General features: G+C 41.4%; 1 long non-coding RNA gene across 3 annotated transcripts; it reads right to left on the reverse strand.

Annotated features, from left to right (window-relative positions):
* Window positions 1–4,896: 4,896 nt before the first annotated feature.
* On the reverse strand, window positions 4,897–22,973 carry LOC110353336 (uncharacterized). 3 transcript variants are annotated; one of them, XR_011811113.1, is made up of 4 exons: window positions 21,372–22,973; window positions 20,950–21,118; window positions 16,721–20,307; window positions 4,897–6,261 (listed from the first exon to the last, which is right to left on the reverse strand). It is a non-coding gene; the product is annotated as an uncharacterized lncRNA (long non-coding RNA). The 3 variants fall into 3 exon arrangements; XR_011811112.1 differs by having other exon boundaries at window positions 16,721–20,021; window positions 20,950–22,973; XR_011811111.1 differs by having other exon boundaries at window positions 20,950–22,973.
* Between the last annotated feature and the right edge of the window lie 429 nt (window positions 22,974–23,402).

Below are 23,402 nucleotides of genomic sequence, written 5' to 3' on the forward strand. Positions count from 1 at the left end.
AAGATTTGTTGATCTGCTGCTTCATCCTGAGCTGTTGCATTGCAAGTCCCAGTGGCTCTCTCCAGCCCTGCTGGTGTCTGAAGCAGAAGATACCCATCTAGGGAAGGGAAACACAGCCGCCTATTTTGTGCAACAAACCAGCTATGAAAACAGTTTAAAAGTTGACCATAAAGCAATAAACATTTGCAATTGTCCATGACTAAACTATAGATTTTATATATTAGAAAAACCTGCCAAACCACTGCAGACAAAGGAAGGAAGGAGTTGAGAGTTCCTGGCTTCTGGCCCTGTTCTTGGTCCACTACTCAGACCCAACTGTCCTTGTGATAAATACAAGTAGACTGTTATAGAAACAACACCGAACTTACAAAATCTCAATGAGGTTCCCCACGTGCTTCAGGGTGCCATGGCACTGTCAGATAGATGGGGGGGAACATATTTTCATCATCTCTTTTGCTGGTGCCCTCTCTTGCCCAAAAGCACTCCAGCATTCTCCCAGAAGTCAAGTGCTGGCATTTCAAAGGCCACAGCTTGCTCAGGATCAAATACGCAGCAGTTGTTGCCCTTTCTGTTTAGGCCTTAAGCCTTGAATCAACAGTAAGAATCCCAGACATGGGAAAATACAGTGCTGACAAATACGTAATTTAATTAAATGGGCTGACATTGTTTAAGCAATAGCCCTTTCCTCTGATCCATCTCTCTCAGAACTCTTTGTCTTAATATTATGGTCTACTTGAAACACTTGAGCTCATGAATGGATTAAAGAGGGTTTCATTTGTTTTATTTATTATTTTTACTGCTTTGCTTGGCTTTTTACAAACAGGGGAGGCACAGCCCTCATTTAGAATTCACTGGAACATGCACATTCTTTCCTCCTCCCCTGCCTTCAGAGGGTTGAAAAAAATATAACAAAAAGATTGCAACTGCTTCAAAAGTACAAAAACTCTTGGGTAATTTGTCATCAACATTTACAGATTAACAAAAGCAGCTTTAGAAAACAATCTTTTCAAAACCTAGATAGGATACACATTTACTGCAACAGTAAATTGTGGGATTCTTTAAAAAGAGCAAGCCAAAATTTTTTTACCCAATTACTTTTTGTTCAAAATCACAGTAAAGAGCCAATATTACAAACTTACTTTTTTGCGTTCTGATTAAATTCAGTCTTTGATTTTAATGCGCGAGTCCTTGTGCTCTCCCAAATAGGATCTCAGTATTGTAATATCTTGCTGTGATGGTTGTGTATCCCTTGAAATGCATCATTGATGCATTATATCAGCAAGGACTCAAGCTTCCATTTATCTTCAAATATTTCACAATCCACTGCAGCATATTCTCAGTTGCAATTTTTGCTTTCAAGTTTGGCCACCATGTGTGTAGCATTAATTTCTCTGTTCACATGTAATTCATTCAGGGACTTACACCAGCTGAGAACCACATATGGAGGCCCAGATTTACAGAGCTTTTATTTTGTGCCATGGAAGCCTACAAGAAACAATTTTCTGTTTGAATATTGAGTGTTTACAGAGGTCTTGTTGTTCACTAGAGACAGCGGATTATGAAATCATATTCTGCAAGAATCCCATCCAAAAAACCTGACTGTAACATTTATTAACTCCTCTTTGTTCCAATGCTCACAGGGTTCTTGGGGGGCAATTGAACATCACTAGTCCTCTCTCAGGGCTTGTTGATTGTTATTACTATTTACCATTAAAAAAATATATATATATTGGTCCAGTCTCAGCCTCTTTCTGTTGTGTCTGCCATTACAGCAACGTTGAGTATCCAAGACATTGCATCAGAGACAGAGATGAGGACTGGGACTTGGGTCTCAAGAAGACCAGCACATCTGCTCTAAAGCTTACCACAGCTTTCCTGCTGCTTGTACTGGATCTGAAGATGTGCATGGGGATCTATTTTGATGAGAAACAGACAAGAAATTATTTGTATTAAAGGTATTCACATCATACAGCTCACTAGGGTCCCCAGAGTAGGTACCTGTACCAGGCAACTGATGTTTGGCGTTGAGAAGATGCTTTTATTTTATTGCATTTGAGTCAGCTCCAAAAGCAGATCTCTTTAAGACCCTATTGTGGCATTCATTTAGTCTTGTTTTGAGAAAATAATGACACATATTGAGTGACTAATGTCCCACATAATTAATCCTGTAGCTCCTTATTTATCAAGATTTCAAGGCGAATGGAGCATTTTGATGGAAGGTGAGAATTTCTGAGGTTAAACCCAATGCTGACAAGAATCCTTGTAGGGATGCTTCAGGTGGAAGTCCACCTGTGATAGAGACCTGGAGGAGACACCACACGCTCATGGCTGCTTGGGGGAGGAGATGGGGTGGAAGTTAACTGATGGGGGATGCTCAGTCCCAATTGCTGTTGGAGGTAATGGAGCTGGGTGGACTTGGGGTCTGGTCCCAGGAGACCTGACAGCCTCCCTAGCGAAGGATGGAAAGTGTGAATTGACTTTAATTAGGGTTCGCCCATGTGGCCTCCGATGTATCAGTTTAAGTCAAACATTAGCAACTGTCAATTTCTTCTTTCACCCAAGACCCAAATCCCGTAAACACAAGGACCGTAACAAATCCCTGAAGCAGGCTTTAGCACACATATATGGAAAACATACTAAACTATAAATACTGTATACCATATGGCATTGAGATTATCTAATTTCACTTCATAACTGGTGATAAAATGACCAATCAACTGACGTGCAGCATGAAATGTCAAGCCAACGATTCAGCTAGCCTTAATACGGCTCTGAGGTTTCATCATATCCTATTGCACCCTAAAAATAAGCACACACCTATTTTGCTGGTACCGAGAGCAAGAACATCATAGGAATCTGTGCAACAGGTCTGCCAGCAAAGCCAAAATTTGTCCTAGTTTCTCTGCAGGTATGTTAGGAGTGAGGAAGCTAGATTAGGAGGACACCCACTGTAGCAGAAGAGAAATTTTAAACTGTGCATTTCTTTACTTATATGAAAAAAGTATTTGGGGAAGGTGCTACTCATCCATTTTTTACCTCAGTACTAAAATCAATTGATTTAATCATTGCACAGACCACAGTTCTAGTGCTCTGCTTCCCTTAATTATAGGGCTCCTACTCCAGCAGTGAGGTGTCAGCCCTCAGGAACAGATCAGCATTTTGATGACCAATATCAAAGTTACTGTTATATTCCTGAGCTGGAGAAAAAGGATTTCATCATTTGCTGAATTCTTGGTGAAAAACAGAGGAGCCACCAAGGAACTGCTGAATGTTGTCTCTAAATAGAAATCACAAAGTGGTCTGCAGTGGTGCCTGAACATTCATGCTTAGAGAGAACATGGTTGGAGTGGCCTGCTTGGAGACACTGAAAGTCAAATGGACCTTGGAGCAATGAAAAAAACTAAAATCATGCAGAGCTTTAAAAATGTCTCTAAAGGAAGCATCAGCTTTTTTTCATAGTTAAACACCAATGTCATCAGCTCTGATTTTGTGGGGCTTTAGCCCCAGAAGCAGTGAGATCGATCAGTCTACAGATCCATTTCCCAGGAGGGTGCTGAAAAACGGCTTTGTTGGCTCATTTAAAATTAGCTTGGGTACAGCAGTTATGAATATACTGTGCAGAAAATTGTGCCCTGAATGATAAACAAATAGGTTGCTATGATTTGATGCTATTTTAATAGCTGGTGATTAACCAAATGAATGCCATTTGGTCCGGTCTGATTCGCCAAATGGTTCCTCTCTCCTACCAGCCGGTCAGCTGTAAAGTAGTGCCCCATACAGCTATGTGCTTTCACCATATAAAGTCTGATAAAATAATTTTTAGTGGAATAGTAGTTTATTGTAAGGTATATACTCACATCAATCCCAGAGTTGATTTTCTTCAGCTGAGGGAAGAGCATTCTCTAGAAAAGCATACTGAGGGTTTGGCTTTCACATGAGGTTAAGGTCCTTGGGGTCTTCTTCATCAGAAACATTCAGATATTTCAAGTGCATACATGCTTAAGATCCCCCATCCACCACAAACACATCTACAGAGAAAAAAGCAGATTAACACGACTCTAGCTAGTCTGAACAAAGTGCTTCCTTGCCTCAGTTATCAAGAACTGGTCGGCTGATGAAAGCAAGACCCCGCCATACTCCAACAACAGCTTGATTTTCAATGCAGTGATAATCAGCTTGAGGACTGCAGACTGGTCATAGAAGAACTTGAAACTGAGAGCCTGCAAAGGACAATACACTATTGGTGTTAAACCAGAAGCAGGAGAGGAACCAAAGCCTCTCCTGACTTTTTGTTCACTCTGAAGTGTATCTATTTGGTGTCTGGTGTAGGATGAGATCCTTTCCCAGACATCCCCCTGCCAGCTGCAGAGATTGTGATCTTGAGATGTTCAGCCCTGCTCTCTAATGGAGGATGGCTGGAGATGATGGGTGTGAATACCTTCAGCCCCCAGCCCATGCAGGTGAGGGAAGTTAGCACCGATGCTGCTGCCCAGCCTGGAGACAGCAGAGCTTGTCCTGCCTTGTATTGATGTATCAGAGAGCCACATTACCAAGTCCACTTTGGTAATTTATGTCTAAGTTTTGTTTTATCTACTTTAGTTGGAATTTTGCCTTTTTATTTTATTTTTTTTTAGTACAGGTTATTTTTATGAGGGAACACTCTAATTGGCATCTCGGCACCAACAGCAGTATGTCTCAGGTGGACCCGGCCAGTGCCTCGCTGTGTCCCCTCAGGGTACATTAATTAGCACGACTGCACTGGCTCGTGTCGCTGCCCAGTTCTAGCTGATGCCAGAGGTTAAACTGTCCCCTGACTGTCACCAATCTGAGCTCTGAATAGCTCTTCATATGCACAGTGCAAGTTAGCATTGCTCTTTGGGGGGGGCTGGTACTGAACAAGCCCCTTGCTCCTTTGCTGCCCGTCTCTTATGGATTTGACCTTGGAAGGTAGCAAAGAGGTGTGGTGGAGCAGAAAATGAGGTGAGGGCTGGAGAAAGCAGAGTAAAATGAGACAGAAAAGAAATAGGTGCAAACAAAAAACTGTGGCAAGAGTATGCATAGCTTAAAAACGCTAAACAAGAGACCTGGTCCAACAAGATGCTGAGAAAATGCTGAAAGCAGGACAAAACCTCTCATTTCCCAGTAATGCCATTGAGAACTGATCCTCAGGCGTTCATACCTGGTAAGAAATCAGGCACTGTGCAACACAGTAAAACAAAACAACAGTAAAACAAAACAAAACAAAAGAGACCCAAGTCTAATTTCTTATTATTGGCAGTGCCAGAAATTAATACTCTGAATACATTTCTGATTTCTGAGTGGTAATTCAAAGGTTTGCCTTGCCCTAGCATTTGTTTTATTTTTCTTCAGTATTTTTTAAGTAGTCACTTTGCACCGTGCAAAGTATTTTTTAAGTAGTCACTTTGCATCATACTTGAACAAAAAGGATAAAGAAAAATATTAACATCTAATGTAAAATTCTCGCTTCCTTGAAAAAAAAATGGACAAAAATGAAAAAAAAATGGTTAAAAGAGTGTTTAAAGTGGTTAAATGGTTAATGGCTCTCACTTAGACTTCTCCAATTCCTTTACAAATTACTCAGACCCAGTGTCACAGAACACTTCTATGTGAACGTTGCTCTGTGCAGGTAGTTGGAGAACTTCTTGTGTACTTAAAAAGATAAAGTGCAATTTTAAATGCTTTGCTGAACTGCACGAAACAGCAGAGCAATTTTTGTCCCTATTCTGTGAAAGATGAAATGGGGACATGGGAGGTTTTAATGTCAGTGTTATCAGAAGACTCCACAAACTGTGGTTTCTTCCACTTTTGGGACTGATTGTCAGAGGCACTGGGCAACACCACCTTCTCCTGCTCTTGTCACCAGACAATGCTGCCTTCTTCCCCAGACAAGCACAATTCCTGCGTTATTTGCATTTCATTTCTCCGTTACACGAGATAGCCGCGTTGTGTTGCTGCACAAAGAGGGGCTTTGTTTCCTAACCAAAGGCAGGCAAATAACCAGCTATTGAAATTTAAAAGGAACGGAATAATGTGACAAAACGCCACGTTGCTGGAATGCTTCTGCTCAAGAGCGTGCCTGCACAGATGGAGCAGAGCCTTGTCACCAGTGACCTTGTTCGCTCTTCCGCACCAGTTGCATTTTCCAAGTTCCTTACTCCTGCTGCAGCTCCGGACCTCCCGTTCTCAGTGGTATTGCAATTTGCCAGCACGCATCTCTGAGCGGGAACTCTCGAGCAAATCCTTAAAAAAAAAAATCAAAAGAAAATGATATCATGTTGATGTGATATAAAGCAAGCGATCACTGTGTTGGTGTAGCATGATCATATCACCTGCCTTTCAGTGCCTGGCAATTTCTTGTTGCCTCACCATCTCAGGCAGATGCTCCAGTGCCACCAAGCCAAAATACCTAATCATCTGCTCCTAGCCAGCAATTCAAAAGGAGCCATTTGGAGATTTTCCTTTGACGCAATCTTTGTACGAAATTGGGATTAGACACCTACTTCATCATTTTTGAATCATTATTGATTCTACAGTAAACATGAATCCCAGTGACAGACCAAATCATCAAGCACCCAGAATGCTGAGAGCTTCCTGGCATCTCCCAGAACTTCAGGCAGTGCAGGCAGCAGTGAATACAAGCATGAACACCAGGACTCGAGCAGCCTTACACCAGGAGAGATCTGCCTGGGGAGCCCAGTGCCCAGCATAGAGACCCTGGGCAGTGTGGCACAGACAGTTCCCTGGTTCTGCTCTGAGATCTGAAGTGCTTTCTCAAGAGTCATATTAAAATGCATCAAGCCAGGAGAATTATTCCCAACCACCAAGCCCAGCCTTAGCCAGGTAAACTCCCATCCAGCCTGCAGCATAAGCAAAGACGGTGGGATCTGCAAATTGTAATTAACTTGCTAAAGTAGGTCAGGACTGTGTATCGCAGCGCAGGGGTACTCTGGCTTTAATGATTTCAAATATTTTGAGAAGCAAACTGAAAACACTTAGTCAAATTAAGTGTTTTCTCTGAGCTGTCAGCATTGCCAGCATTGCCAAGATGAACAGGATAAATTGGATTAGATGCAGTCTATATGCTTCAAATCCTAATGGAAAAGGATCCAAAATGTAACGCAATGCACAGAGGCAAAGCAAATATTATATATTGTCTGTAAAGCCGCAGATCTCAGCTTAGTGATTAGCCAGATAGTTTGAAATGGCATGAGTCATCTCCAAGAGAAGCTGCTGCTGGCTCCATGCAGCCTAGCTTGTGACAGTCTCTGCCTGCTCACGGAGGATTTTACAGCTGGGAAACAGTGTGGTAAAGGAATGATAATTTGGGTTAAGTATGAAAGTGAAATTGTGTTAGACAACATACCCACATGAGTCTTGGGCCACTGGTTATCAATGGGCAGGGATGCACGATTCAGATCATAAACTGGGAGAGCAGCACGAGGTTGTAGAGGTGGGTGAAGACCTGCACCATGACAGAAACTATTTGCTGCTCTTGTCCCTCCATCAGAGATGAACTGAAGGTGTCCAGGCAAGGATGCTGCTCTGGAGGGGGTCAGAGACTGCTGGTCCAGAAGCCACACTCACAAGGAATGTGCAAACCACTCCAAGAGCATTGCTTCTCTTGGAAAACAGCTCAAGCATTTATAAACATTTAACACTTTAGCACAGACTTAGCTTTTCTGATTTCAGTGCCAGTTAATGTGGCTTTCAAAAAAGAGTCTGGTTTTGAACACAGCCTCTGCAGCTCCAGGCTAGTCTAGTGACCAGTGGTTAGTGCCATCAGCTAACACAGATCCCTGATACTGGAGTGCAAAGATTTGGGTAACAGGCAAAGCAGTGAAAGGAACGAGCACTTCAGCACTGTCTCCAATGAAGATCCTCAATGTTTTCTGCGAGCAAGAGTGCTGCAGTGCTTAATAAGATAGCGAAGATCTGTGTTATTGCCAACAGATGGAAACAGTCTGAAACCTGCAGGTTGTGGGGGGGTCGCTGGGTGGGAGGCAGGGTTAATCACAGCTGAAGTTTGGAGGGAGCACATGGAGATGTGGCTGTCACCTTCTGCCCCATGCACTCATAAACAGTCGGCACATAAAGCCCCTTTCACAGATGTTTTATGCTCCAATTGTGAAGTTTCTTGCCTCCATCTGAGAGCTGTTCAAATCTTTCTCCTCTGCTGGATAGAAACCACCCTTTTCCATGGCAGTTCGCATGCTTGGTTTTGTGCTGATATTGTCTATTAGTGTAAATAGACTAGTTTTGTTGTTGTTGTTGTTGGATATTTATTTATTTATTTATTTTAAGCTTTCTCTGTTTATATCAAGGTACTTAGAGGTACCTCCAGCTGCCTCTCAGGCTTTGTTTTGCTGATTTCAACAAGCCAAACTCTGTTATAGTAGACTCTCCATTCTTCTGATTTTGCCATTAGTTTTTCTCTATGCTAATTCTGGTTTGACTTTGTCTTTCTGGAGCTTGTATGCCCAACTGACGCCTGCCCAGTGCTCTGCAATGTCATTAATAGTTAATTCATGCTAGAAACCCACCACTGAGAACATCTCAAAGTTAAGGCTAAGGGGTCTCCAGGTTTGTTTGCTCTCCCCACCCTTTTGCCCTCATCCTCCAGTTCCTGAAATAAAGCGTGCAAAACTGACCAATGTCTTGGAAAAATTACGTGCAGGGTTGCAAAGGAAGCCAATGGAAAAATTAGGAATAAAACCCAACTAAGTCATTTACTTAAGCCACATGAATACAAATATCAAACAAGAGTATCTAAAACATCAACAAATTATGATAAGTAGCTAAAACACAGAAGTTGTCATCACCATGTCTGGACAGAATTTTGACAAGTCCTCAGATAAATCTTCTCCATCTCCTTTTTCCACAGACAGTTGATATTTTGAACAGAAATTCTCAAGTCAAAAGATGTACATCAATTTTTAGTTCTAGCAAAAAAAAAAAAAAAAAACTAGACACACAAAGCAGATGCTTTTCACTAAAGTTTTTTACGTTAAAAAAAAATCTTTTATCATAAAGTTGGTTTAAAAAATTGTCAAACTGGTTCCAAACAGTAGTGGTGAATACAGTTCCCAGTGGAGACAGACTACAGGTGCATGTTAGCATCTGTTCATCTGACAGGGAACAAATCCTTTAAAACTAATAAAAGGCTTCTACTTAGCTAGGCAGTGCCACCAAGCATTACAGAGGGATCAGCTTCAAAGTTCAGCTTAAAAAAAAATATGTACTGTAACAAAATAAGAAATATCAGTTATGTAAGTAAAGAAGTATGCGTGTAGCATTTACTCCTATAAATTGAGCAGGTCTCAGTGCTGTAGAGAATTGATTTTTTGTCATGCCCAAACTCAACTGCATCTTTAAAAAACACAAAAAACAGCTCAAAGAGAACCAAAGGGATCTCATGGAATATGTTTCAGAGGATCCGAGAGGCACAGAAGACCTTAATGCAGCTGATCTCAAGGCAGACATATATTATTTAGCAGCAACGAGGAGGCATCCACTTACAAAGACAATACCCACCAGGAGCAGTGTTCAGGCGGGTAGTACAAAACTGGCAGGGAGGACAAAGTCTGCTCTGCCCAAGGGATGAGAAACTCTGCTGCTGGGAGAGAGCAGAGCAGCAAGGAAAGCTCTTCCCCAACTCAGGAGCTGCTGCTATCACAGAAGGAAAGAAAAATAACTACAAGCAGGCAGCAAAAAAGAGAAGCAGGTTTGACCTCAAAAGAAAGATGAGTGTGTAGAAGTAGAGCTCTTCTCCAGTCTGATGGCTTGGACAGTGGTCTGCCATCTATGATATCTGTACAGTAATAGACTAATTGCTGTCGTAGATAATTGAATGATAACTGGTCTGGATAACATGTACCCGAAATGCCAACAAATAAATTGCTGCTTTTTCTCCCCTGTACAACTCATGCATTTCACAAGATGATTGTCTTTTAACATTCCTGCACTTCTCCAAACACACTTGAGAAGAGGAGCAGGGAGAAACTGTGGTATTCTGTTGTGTATTTAAGCACAGCTTCAAAGTAAAGACAGGAAAGTTACATGGCAAAGAAATTGCCCAGAAAAATATAACATTTAAATGATGGCTCCACTAAAAACAACAAGGATAATAGAGCAACCTGAGTTCAAGGAATTTATTCCAGGTAATTCAGTGCAGCAGCCTGAGAGGTCTAGGGCACAGTCCGGGAAATGTAAGTGGTTGGAAATCACTCCCAAAGCAGACTATTTAGCATTTGTTTGGTATGCCTATGCAATAAGTTACAGCACTGTGTCATTGCACGGTTGTGCATGCAAGCCCAGCAAAACCAAGGTGAGTAAATGCAACAGTCTGACCCCCAGCCAGGGCATTTCTGCCACACAAACTCCTGAGTTACAAGTCTCAAAATAACAAATACTCTCCTTATTTTAAAATAATTCTGGCACACATTTCCTTTCTAAATATGTGCCAAAAGTCACATTTGATATTAACACAATATTGCACTAAACTTATTTATTAAATTAAGGAAGGCGTATTAAAGGAGTACCTTTAAGCCACACTTTTATATAGTCTAAACATTGAATGAGATGATGTGATCAGTGCCCCAAACTACTGGTCTCTGAAGGGATAAAAATCAACTTTTGACAACCTTAGCTGCTTCTGCAGCTGCAGGGTGAACATTTTCTTCATGTCAATTTATATTTCCTTTCCTTCAGTTCAATAGCTGATTCATTCGAGTGCAGACACTGATGAGGAGCTGAGGCACAGGAATGTTTGTTTTCTCTTTTCCAAACGATGAGAGCAGACCAACATTAGAGCGTGATCTACTACTTCGGAATCCTCAAGGGACAAATGGTGACAAAACCATCAGACTGATTAACTCAGGGCATTTTTCCGGTGTCAATAATTTATCAAGTTTTAAAATACTATATACACTTTATCTTGATTTTTCTGAAACATCTAGCAAGTTTCACACAGCTTGAGTTAGCAAATAAAATGCCTTCATAAAGATAGTGACTTGTGATTTTGCTTGAGTTGCAATTTTCATCTGAAAGCAGTTTGTCACAAGTGGAAAAAAAAATCATCGCAGTAATTAGAACCATCAAACCCCATACGCTAAAATGATGCAGGGCAAACAGGGACAGGCAGAAGTCCCAGTGTTAATGGGGTGACATCAGAGCTCTGCAGCTCTTGTGGATCCTGGTGATGTAAGCTGCACCCGGTCACTCACCCCCTTTGGTCTGAGCAGTAGCCCTCCAGGCTCAGTCCCCTGGAGTTTAAAGCCTTTTAGAGTAAAGTATGAGATGATTTATTAAGGCAGATCTATTGCCTCTTAGTACCTTCTGTACAGAAATAGACAGTTTTTTGATGTGTATTAAGTTACATTATTTACATGTATATGCAATACATTATCTGCCTCACAAACAAGTACCAAATGTCCTTGTCCCGCTGGTGCACAGTGAGGCTGAACCTCTCCATAGGAACCAAACTCTGAGCTACTAATGCAGAACAAGTTTTGAAACACATGATTTAAATCAAGGCTAAGAAGCCTGACAATTTAAACCACTTTTGATACAATTAATTTTCATTAAAAAAGGAGAAAAAAAAAAAAAAAAGAGGGAGAGAGAGAGAAGAAAAGTACAAACATTGCCATGAAGATCAAAAGTCTGCCCTACCAGTATGTACACAGGTCTTCAGGTTGCATCCAGTTGGGACAATTGATCCACCACAACTCTTGTCCTTTGTATTACCCCCCTTGCATTCATGTACATCAGCTCCATGCCCATCACCTTTGGCACACTGTGCAGGGAGAATTCGGGGGTGGTCATGGCTCGGACACCCAGCCCTGCCTGGGATCCCAGCCACGGCTCTGGGGCTCATGCTCACCCCCATGGTCTCGATGGAGTAAGAAGGGAGGAAAAGGGAAGGATGATTTCCAAGTGTGAGTGAAAATAAAAGAAAATTATTTGGTTTTGCATACTAGCAACAAGCAGTGTGTAACAAGAGCATTACAGACAAGTCGTCTTGTCTGGTACCCATAAAGAGACACCATATTTTGAGTCACTCACATTCTCAGCCCTTCATTTTATTATCGTGGTCAATTGATCAGTACCTGTTTGCATCTCCCAGGGGTACAGATGCCTGTCAAAAAGTAGAGAGTGCACTAATCCTGCACTGTTTTGTGGTCACCCGTGGTTTCCAGTCATGACGATTTTTATTTCCAGACATGTTGAATTTTGTTACCTGATCTTTTTTTCTCATCAGCCAAGATAAAAAAGTACGATTTTATTGTACCATCAAGTGAGAGTCAACTTTCCAGAGAGAATTCCAGATTTTTATTACATTCTCAGGATCCACAAACCGCTAGAAAACTAAATATTTCAGCTAAAGACCAAAGCATTCAGCCAAAGTATTTCATGGGACTTACAAAAGAAAGCAGTGGAGATGTGTTGGAGTGTGAAAGAGCCCTGGCACAGGCTGCCCAGAGGGGCTGTGATCTCCCTTTTTGGGGACTCCCAGAGTAACCTGGATGTGGGGTGGGCTCTGCTTGGGGTGGCCCTGCTGAGGCAGGGGGGACCCAGGGGACCTAAGGGGGCCTTCCGATCTCAGCCACTCCATGATGCAGCTTCACCAGGTGCCAAAACCCACAGTGAAGAATGTGAACACGAACCACCTGAGGTACAGCACCCACAGCAGTGTAGTCAAAAGAAAATATATCAGCTTTCACCAAAAAGAGCATGTTTTATATTCCTGCCATAAAATGGATGGAGATTTTTGCTGTGCAAGCTGCAGATCTGCCCTACAGCACTCCTTGCATCCCCAGGTGACAGACCAGAGCATGGGCCGCTTTCTGATCCTATGCATGAAATCTTAATTATAAATAATGTTAATTAAAGAATCAGAGTGATGGTATGCAACCAGGCATCATCACTGATTCCCCTGGTTCTGCGTGGCCCACTCAGAGCCAAAACTCCCCTGAGTAATCCAGGCTTCAAATGCAACCCCTAGGAAGAGGCATTTTAAAAACCAGTCAAAATTATGGGTTTACAGAAAGAGTATCCGACATTTCCCTGTACGCAGATAACTTCAAAAGGCCTTGGAGAAAATAGCAAGGAATAGCAAGAAAACAGTCTTTCCCGGTTTTGTTGACATGTTAAGAACCAGTTCTGTGAAGATTTAAAGCCCTGGTTTACCTCCATAAATGGGGCTTTTCAAATTGCCTGCATTCTGCCCCAAATCTGCAGGCAGCAGTTCCTGTTGGCGGGTCTCCCGCGGCCCCTGAGTTCGGAGGGGTCTCAGTTTTACTACTGACTATTCACCAGCTGAAACTGTAGGCCATATGAAAGGGGCCCCATCTGACAGCCTTATTAACACAAATGATTTTTATTCTGCATGCCTGGGTAAGCCATGGGCACATGCCTGCAAGATCAAGGCCTTGGTCATTAATAACTTGGGCAATCGTTTCACCTAGAAGCCACACTCTGTCTACACAGAAACCTTTCCGGGAATCTGGTAAAAAGATTGATGAAAATTAAACATCTACTTAGTGAAGCTGAAGTAACCAATATATGATTAATACTTTCCAATTATATTTCAGTACAGTACATTGCTGAGTTTGTTATTACCTGCACTCTTAACACTCCATCTGCAGTGTTAAATCCATCTGTTGCTGAAAATATGACTATATCTTCAAGGGTTTCTGAATCATCATGCTGGTACCTTTTAACATAATTATAATGAAGAGCGATATTCATTATCCAGCGGAAATTAGAAACCTATAAATATGAGGGAGGGGGAGCAAGGGAAGAACGGAGGTCCAGCACTGCCCACTCTGACAATAGATCATGTTGGCTGCTGCCACTTAAAATATTGCTCCCAACTCTGGCCTTGACACCATCAGCTCCACTGTTTTCACTGGTGTTTCCTGATGCCTACCAGGGGGACCTGGTCCCTCAACTTTGTTCAGAGGTGGGCAAGAGAATAGGTGTCAACATGAGGGCATGGAGACACCAGTAACCTAAAGAGTGTACACTACAGCCAGAGCTTCTGATGGGGCAGGACATCAACCCTTGGGAAGTCCTCACCCATACGAGGAGGCACGGCTGTGCTGACCCAGGTCTGCCTGCCAGGGGGGCTCTCACCAGGTGATATGGCAAGAGGAAAGCTCCAGGCGTTGCTGCCTTTGGAGAGTATTAAAAGTAGAGGGTGCTGTTTCTAAACGCTTGATCAAACTAACAGAATAAATGTGTCGTATTTCTGTGCATATATTAGATGTTTAAAATCCTCTCCAGTAGAGCAACAGCTGGTTTAAATGTGCCTTCAGGTAACAGAAGGGAAAGCTTATGCCAGTCTTCCCTGATCTCTGCTCCTCTCGACCTCCTTCCCTCCCCCTATTAGTATTCCACCTAACAAAATTAGAAGGCTTCTTTTTATAGTAGTTTTAAAAATGTGAACTATCAAACACCATTAGGCAGTTACAGATAAGTTATAGGCTCTATTTTCCCACAAGTCCCACAGCAGAACATCTATTTTTTAAACTCCGAGTAGCAATCTGCAACAAGGATTTTTTAAAGGAAGGACCGAGATTCAGGAACTGATTTTCAAAGCCTTCAAGTCCTAAAGTCTAAACATAGCTTCTTCCTCCATGGCAAGTCCATGCAGTTCAGTGAACCCAAGCAAAGGAGGTTTCTTAATTAGAAAAAGCTTTCAGATCCTCATGGGGTCATTAAGCAGGGTTTTGCTTCACTGCAGCCAGAGGGACCCTACCAGGACCCCACCAGTGCAGCAGCAAATCTGCAGTGCCCTGGTGTACCTGGGCTCTTGAAATAGGATTCTTCCTCCTCCCAAATTCTGTCCTACATGTTCAGAACCCTGAAATGCATTCCAGCAGATCCAAAGGCTCTGCAAGTCCCCATTTTAGAGTTTAAAAGGACTGTCTGGAGTTTAACTGGCACAAGTAACCATTTCCAATCTTCTGGAGAAAAACTTGTACTTAAAAGGACAGAAGTCCAACTTATAGGGCTAAAATCAGATGAAAGATCATTCAAATGGCCACATGAGCCACAACATTTTTGACCTGCCACCGTGAATCAAGCAGCAAGTAGAAAATCAGTTTAACAGTATATTCCTTCCCACTGTACTGCTCACAAAATAGAGTCCATTCCATGAGCAAAACTGGATAATGCGCTGTTTAGTTCATATCTCTTGGCCTCCAACTCATCTCTAAAAGAAATACACAGGGCTAACAGCCAGAGGTGCACAGCCAAAGCGTGGCTTTGAGCTTAGAGAAAGATCGGAACAAGACCGAGTGCAAAAGCAGTGTAGATGAATTGCAATACTTCTACAGAACTGAAAACAGGATAAGAGTTTTAAAAAACACCCCCCCCACCACCAAAAAAAAAAAAAAAGTAAAAAAAAGTAGTAATTTAACTACTGAGCTTACTAATGAAGCATCAGTATTCGTTTCTTCTTACTAAGTTTTTATTATTATTTTTTGGAATGTAATTGGTGATCATTTTTGACTTGGAACCTGATAGAGATCTCAAAAGTTACTAGAGCTACTTGAAAAATTAAATAGGTTTAGTTTTTGTTTGTTTGTTTGCTTTCCTCTCCATGAACAGTTTTCTAATGGAAGCAATGACGTTTCCTGAAGTTTTCCAAAGCCTCCACTGCCTATCATCATTTGCCAAATAATCCTCTCACATGGTCGCATGTTGTTCACTGCAAGGTCATTGCCATTTCTCTTCTACCTTCCTACCATCCTGGACAAATTGGTCTAAGTGCAGATTTTAACCATTTAGCTAAAGAACATAGCCATAAGCATTATAGGTTTTATGTAGCACAGTTAAACTCATTTTCCACAATTATTCATTTAATACTGGCATGAATTTCGCTGATCCCCTTAACATACCCGAGATTTTAGTATTTACTAAAACACTTAGCAAAGAATACTTGCACACATAAAAAACCTCAAGTGGAACAAATTCAATGAGTAATTCTCTCTCATTTGTGTAGGAAATGTCTACTTTGAAGAAAACCCTGCATAAGCTTTCTGCTCTGGCTTTGGCAGGAACTTACCTGCACAACTCAAGAACATTTCAAATGTGAAGGAAAAAGTCAGGGAGAAAATGTGTGGAACAAGTTGCATAGCTTATTACAGAGCAAAGGAAATGGCAAACCTGAACCTTTCAAGCAACATGGTGAAAAGATCTCACTAAGGTAGAAAACACTTCATGGAGTGAATTTTCTTACCATAGCCAAGACCTTCAAATATCCCTATTTACTACCTGTCTCCATTGCAGAATGTCATTGGGAAGACATCACATGTCAACTAGGATCGCTGATAAATACCTCGAGAACTTGGTCATCCTCAGCTATTGCCAAGATGTTGAATTTGGCCTTTTTTGCTGGATTTGTTTGCACAGAAGGCATCATGCGTATGTACTAAGGTTATACTGCCCTGTGCAGTGGGGCTGCCCTATGTTAAAGCAGTCTGAAATGGGATTGAGAAGGTGATGCCAGACTTCAATCCAGGCTTATATTTCTCATTTTGAGCTCATTTGGTTCATTTTAATGTCAAAAATTAGATTTCAGTAAACAGTCATTTGTTCTTATGCCTTTCCTAACATCTGCTCATGAAAGTAGAGATTAAAAAAAAATAAAAAGAGGTGATAATAATTGCCAGTGATGTCAGATGTTCTTGTTTACCTGGAAGATATCAGTTCAGGAGCAGCAGAACTTCTTTGGTTTGGTTGTTTTTTAGGCTGTAAAAATTAGCATCCCCCACACTATAAAATCTGCAAGAGGGAAAAATAGATGTTAGATCTTTTCCCTATCACCTTATAAAGTGTAATTCAGCTCGACAGTTTCGTACATATCCAGGAGAAGTGTGAGAGAAACAACGTAGTAACAGCAGACGTGAGTTAATTGTCTGGAGACTCAGTGTCTGGAAAGTGGAGGTGATGTCTTGTGATGGTGCAAGTTTCTTTGACAACAAGTAGTTTCAGGGACTTCCTCCGGCAATTGGTTTTCTGATCATGTAACGCAAGGCATCAGTCTCAAAAGATGGCTAAAAAATATGGAGATCTACCATACAGTATCTGACCCCCAACTGATGCTGCTCTGCTGCTACCATTTCGTCTCTCAGCTCATCAGTTCAAAAGAATTCTCTTTTGATGTTGGTTTTATTCCAGTGTCTTGACATTTCTATTCATTTTCTTTATTTGTTTCAGCATTCCAAAGAAACAAACAGAGTCAGCATACCTAAAGAAAAAAAGAAAAAGCTTTTTTTTTCCTTTTACTCTCTCCTGATCTAATACTCGTGAAAATCCACAGACAGTCTGTTGATTTTAATCAAATTATTAATGTAAAGCAGGACCTGTATGCATGAAGCATCATGTTATATTTATTACTGATTAGTGGCTTCAGCCATCTTATCCCTGCACACTTTCCTGCTCTGAAATATTCTTCAGCATGGCCTTCAAATCTTTTGAATGCTGTGTCACTTGAACCAAAATCAGAAGACATCAGACAAGTGTATCAGTAAGAACCATCTCCCCTCCTGCAAGCTTGGCGATGACACGGCTCACCTGAGTGGTGGGCTGTCTTTTTTAGGCAGGAATGTAACAGGAAACTTGTACCTAACGGCCTCCCTTCCATCAAATATCCTTAAAACAGCCCAATCCTTGGTTGTGTCACTGTCATCGTGCTGGCTATAAGCAACTGCATCCTTCATGTTTTTTTACTGTGTACTTGAAGCTTTTGCCTCCTGTTATATAAACGCAGGAAGAAAGTTACCATGTGCTCTTTCTATCAACATAAATTACCAATAACATTTTCACATTTAAGCAGATAAGACACATGTCTTCTGTTCACTGTGTAAAGGCTGGATCCACTTAAAACCAACAGGAGCCCTTTCATTCACTCCAGTGAACTTCAGATCAGGTTCCAAAGAAGTGACATGGTTATTTTTTCACTCTTAGCTAGACATTGGACGGTTCTCAGTAACTAGCCTTAAGTCTGCATACTCTTAGTGCAGAAATTCCAGAACATATGAAAATCTTTTGTTTTTCCAAGTTATTTTTTTTTCTAGAAAACACACAAAAGAATCAAAGCTTGCTCAGGAAAATTATGAGGATAAGTTCTGCAAGGGGAATTATGCTTATATTTTGGAGGCACTGGATTGCATCCCAAATCTTAACACACATCTGATATTACATTCCTCACACTGTGGTCCACCCATATTGGGGACCTTTCACTACCAAGAGCCGGACAGCATCCCCATTATTAGCAGCGGTCTGTACAGCACCCTGCGTGGTAGGACACAACTGTCCTATGCAGCCCAACCCTAACACACATACTACTGTTGAAGACCGAGCATAAGGATTGGCATTACTCTTCACAAAGAAGTACACAGAAAAATACAAGACACGAAACCCTCTCTTAAATCAAATTCAAGCAGCTGATTTGGGGAAAGGGGAGTTTTATAATGTTACTTTGGGCCTGGAGGAACTCACTTGTTACTACACCAATAAATGTTGAGTCTGATACCACAACACTTCCCTGCACCAGGGGAATTCTCATAGCACTTGTGTCTGCGGCAGGCGAGGATGAGCGACAGCTTTCCCCATTTAGCCAGCCTGCTTGCTGCATGCCAGGTCTGCAGCAGCTTTGGGGCCTTCCAGACCAACATGTTAACGGATGATTTGACTTCAGAGCAGAAATGTAATTTAAAACCACAAAGAAACAGAAAAAATGTGTGCAACAGGCCCCCAAACTGGTAGATTCGAAAGAATATATTTTTTCTCATTTCTGCCTTTGAAATCATCTTTATTGCGACTGGGAAAAGGTGAAAGATTAGGTTAATAACAATGGAGAGTAAGCTTTAAAAAGTCCTGAAAAATGTTTCTTGTTTTTACGGTCCTACACATCTGGGAGGCTCTGGAATCATATCTGAACTTTCCACATCCTAAAAGGTATTTAAATTCCTTTTTGCTAGGAGAAACTAAATGCATAAATATATTGAAGGAAGTGATTTTAAGTGCCTATGAGAACTATAACAACAGTAATGCAGCTGGACAGAGCAGCAACACCGCAAGTAGCGACAAGCCATATACATTGTCATTTTCCTCCTGAAATTCCAGGCATTTCCATTCTCATAAACCTTTAAGCAATAAAGTGGTTATCTCATTTAATTCTCAGAAGGCTTCGGAGTTTATCTTTCAGCAGTTTGAAAATTTGACTATTACTGAGCAAGGAAACGCACATCTCACTTGCAGTGAGGTAGCTGCATGAGCGGAATTAGCACCCATAGAGAAGAACCATGACCAAGGCATATTTTTAAAAACACTCATCAGACTTCACACAGAGCCATAACTCCACTATCCCAGATGTACCTGCACAGACATATTACCATGCACTTGAAAGCACCGTACGCTCACACATCGAAGCAAGATCATATATAACCCTTCACAACCATGTTCCACCAAACCTTGGGAGCATCGGTCTTCGCACTTCCTTTGAAAAATGGGCTGCAACAGGAGAACTGCTCACAAACACATTATCAGTTGCTTGAAACTCAGCCTAGCAAAACAAGCAAAACAAACACTCCCCAAAAGATTAATGCAGCGTTTGCTGACTGGCGAGCTTGCTTTGGATGTAGTACAGCAGCCCCGACTGCAGACAGCCAGGCTCCAGTACTACAGAGTCCTGTCTCTCAGCATGAGACACATTGGGTGGCAGGTAGCAATTCTCATGTCATACAAACCCTGCCGAGTGAAGGATGTAATGGTCTGTGTATGCTTCTCCCAATGGGTGAAGTACCTCTCTAGTGGGGGGTTGGTAACATGCAGCTTTAGCTTGTCCTGTGGCATTTCTGCAGCTTCTGTATCTTGAACCATGGCTGCAAGTGCACGAGGATGAACTGATCAGCTTGCAAGATGAACATAGACATGAATTGGTGGTGTGTTTGGAATAGCTCCCTTTATCAGGAAATGAATCCAGTCATTTTCTGTTTACAAATAAGAAAACACAGCAAATCTTTTGCATACATATCAGCAGAAGCATGTGAATTCCCACAGGCAAGTGTGTGCACATGTGTGGGTGTGTACAGATAGACATCAAGCAACTCTTAGATGCATCAACAAGTTACTGGGATAATACTATAGAATTAGCATTTAAACACAACAATTATCTTCTAAGCTTTGCTTCAGACAGTCAATAATCTTCTCCCAGTTGTTGTTGCTGGCAACATTCCTATTCACAAGGGCAGGATTATCCATTAACCTCCTGAACAACTGCACAAAGAAGGGCGATACGTAGGTTAGCACAGATGCATGGAGCAATCCAATAACTAATTTGCCAGTTTTGGGCCCCTGTTTTATATTAGTAATGCCAGATCCGCATAGGAAGACATGGCATGAATGATAAGCCCTTGAAAACTTCAAAAGCCGTACTTGTGCTCACACATCCAGGCAACCTGAATTCTGGATGGGAGAGGTGCATACGCCCTCCACAGGGATCACAACCCAAAGGGTTTTCAAAATTCACGGCAGTGATCTTGTCTGTATGCAGAAGTGGCCATAGCTGCTTCGGATGAAGATACAGTTAGCAGGCAAGGAAATGTTAGCTAAGCCCCCTAATTTTATAAATGACATACACTTATAAGTTCAGGCAGGCAATCTTAGGTACTCTCTATATCTATCAATGAACAGCGTTAGACCACTAATTCCTATTGATATTACCTAGTCACAGGACGGCAATTCAGACTGCTGATCACAGAGAGCTGTGACAAGCCCAGACACCAGAAAACCACAACACCCAGCTCCTGCCCAGCAGTGCAGCTGGCAAGGCCTTACCACTTTTCTAGAGAATCATTAATTAGATCTCAAACAGCCAATATCTGCTGTCACTCATGATTGAAACGGACCGTTTCTTACCAGTAGTTTCTAACAGAATGGGGCTGTCATCCATCTTGGGCGATGGGGTTGGTACTGGTATCATAGACATGTAGCTGGGAAACCTTCACAGTTAGTCTTCATGCCACATATTTCTTTTGCCTCTGGATGGCAGGCTCTGTTACTAGGTAATGTAGTTTGGTTTGGTTAACTAAAGGAAACAATTCACAAAGAGATTTATTTAACATTTAAAGAAGTTACATCTAATTTCCTGCAAAAATGTTTCAAACAGACCACCCCGATATGAACCATTTGTTTACGACAATTAGCAGTTCTAGAAAGCCATCCCTACTAAAAGGAAGAGATGGTAATATATGTGTAAATACAAACTCAAGAATGACGATACCTGTACACATCAGAGCCCTACAGATTCATTGGAAGAGTGTGTGTATGTGTGTGTGTACCTTCAAGCATGTGCACAGGGCTTCTGGCATACCCGGCCAGTGTTAGCAGTAGGTGAGCAATCCTGTAGAGAAAGAACTTGAAAGAAGTTAAGACATTTGAAGTTGAAATATTTCATCCTGAAATAAAAGTATTTCTCCTAGGAAATATTGCCTCTCAAGACTATATTTCCCACCTGTCACTGCTTCTCTGCCCTTTGCAAGGAAGATATGCACCACGGGAGTCCTTACTGAAGACGGTTTTGAGTTGAAAAATTTCAGCCCGTATAGCATGGGGGAAATCCACAGTGATATACATGGGGTTAAGCAAATCCCAATTGTACAGTATTTTTGAGTGTTCATTTTAAATGAGTTCAGAGTTAAGCATTGCCAATCCACTTAACAGTGCCGTAGTTTATTGCAGAGAGAATTAACATTCCCTTAAGAAACCTAGAAAGGGTGAAGAAGTTCTGAGCTTTATTTTCAGTTAGTCTTCATTGTACATGTTTCTCTAACATTATCTGGATATAAACACCCTTAGAAAATATTGTCTTTAAATAATACTTCTGTGAATGTAACTACTTGGATGGCTGGAAAAAATCAATTCTAAGGAGAAGTCAGTACTTGTTTCACGACCCCAAAACCTGCTTCACATCACTTTTGCTCTAAGGCTTTACCATTGTTCTGAAAAGAAATCTCCAAGATGCTGAACAAACATAAATGCACAATAAAATAAAATAAAATAAAAAGCAAGTCTTTGTTAATAATCTATACAATGTGTTTATAGCAAAAAATTTGAAAGCCAAAAATAAGCTTATCTGAACATACTGCCTGATTTTAAATTAGTTGCCTTTCCTTCTGATTGCATTTTGCAGATATTCAGGTAAACGCCCTTCTCCTCTGTCACTATTAGACCTCAGGCAGTAAACAAAAGTCTCCAAAAACATGATCTGTGCAGGCAGACCGTACCCAGCACAACACTGCTGTTTGTGGAGGCTGAGCTGCTTCTGTCCAATCTGTTAGATGTGCAAAGCAATTTGGGGACTTCCAGAGGCATTTGTCCAAAGTGAGCAATACTTGACTCCAGCTTCCTCATCTGTATGTGAGGAACAAGTATTTCTACGATAGTCTCCAGTCCAGTAAACCTGAAAGCAGAGGATTTATTGCATTCAAGATCAAGAAGCCTTGCCTTTGATCATTTATACAGTGGTTTATGAATGAATGCATTCAGAGCCCAGCTTCAGCACACTCTGAAATATTCATAGACACAGCCAAGAACAATACATTGAAAGTTCGTTAGAGACCAGATCCTCTGCTGGGGGTTCATCAAAAGACAACTCTGTTGACTTCAGTGGGCAAACAACAGTTTACACAAGCTAAAAATTCAACCTTTTTGCACATTGAGCTCGTCTCTGTAAACTGCACTTTAATAGACATCTGTGAGCCAGATAACAAACACTTCAGATTAATCACTGGGAGGTTTAGAGAGCTCTACATGCTCACACAGATTTCCAGTTGTAGAGCAGAGGCCAGAAGTCAGCACTGATTACATCGCAGTAGCTACTAGCCATTAGAGATATCAAAGTCACACAAATTTGGACAATTTCTTTAAGCACTGTGTTTTTTTTTGTTGTTTTTTTTTTTTTTTTTTTTTCTTTTTTTCTTTTTTCTAAAGAGCTCTTTCAAGACCTCTGCATATTTTATTCTATGGTTCTGGTATGGATGCTTATGCCCCCTGCTTCAGTAGGGCTGGATATACCCACTGTGACTGGAAATGTCAAATAGGACTGCCAGAACAGTTTTTAATTCAGCAAATCAGCTGGAGAATTACACAATGCATCTTCCCTACAACAAGCTTTCCTGGTGATACTACCCCTCATTCAGCCATGGCTTATCCCAGAACTAGGGCAGCACCTGCAAATTATTTGCACTTTAAAAGGAATCCCCAAGCATTTGTTGTTTTAAGTTGTATGAAAGTCCTGGTCAAGTGGAACTATCCAGACACACTGTTTACTGGGGACTTTTCTATGACTGTTGGCTCAAGTGTAATTCTGG

Source organism: Anas platyrhynchos, chromosome 8 (assembly GCF_047663525.1).
Source record: "Anas platyrhynchos isolate ZD024472 breed Pekin duck chromosome 8, IASCAAS_PekinDuck_T2T, whole genome shotgun sequence".
In the NCBI taxonomy this organism is placed as follows: domain Eukaryota; kingdom Metazoa; phylum Chordata; class Aves; order Anseriformes; family Anatidae; genus Anas; species Anas platyrhynchos.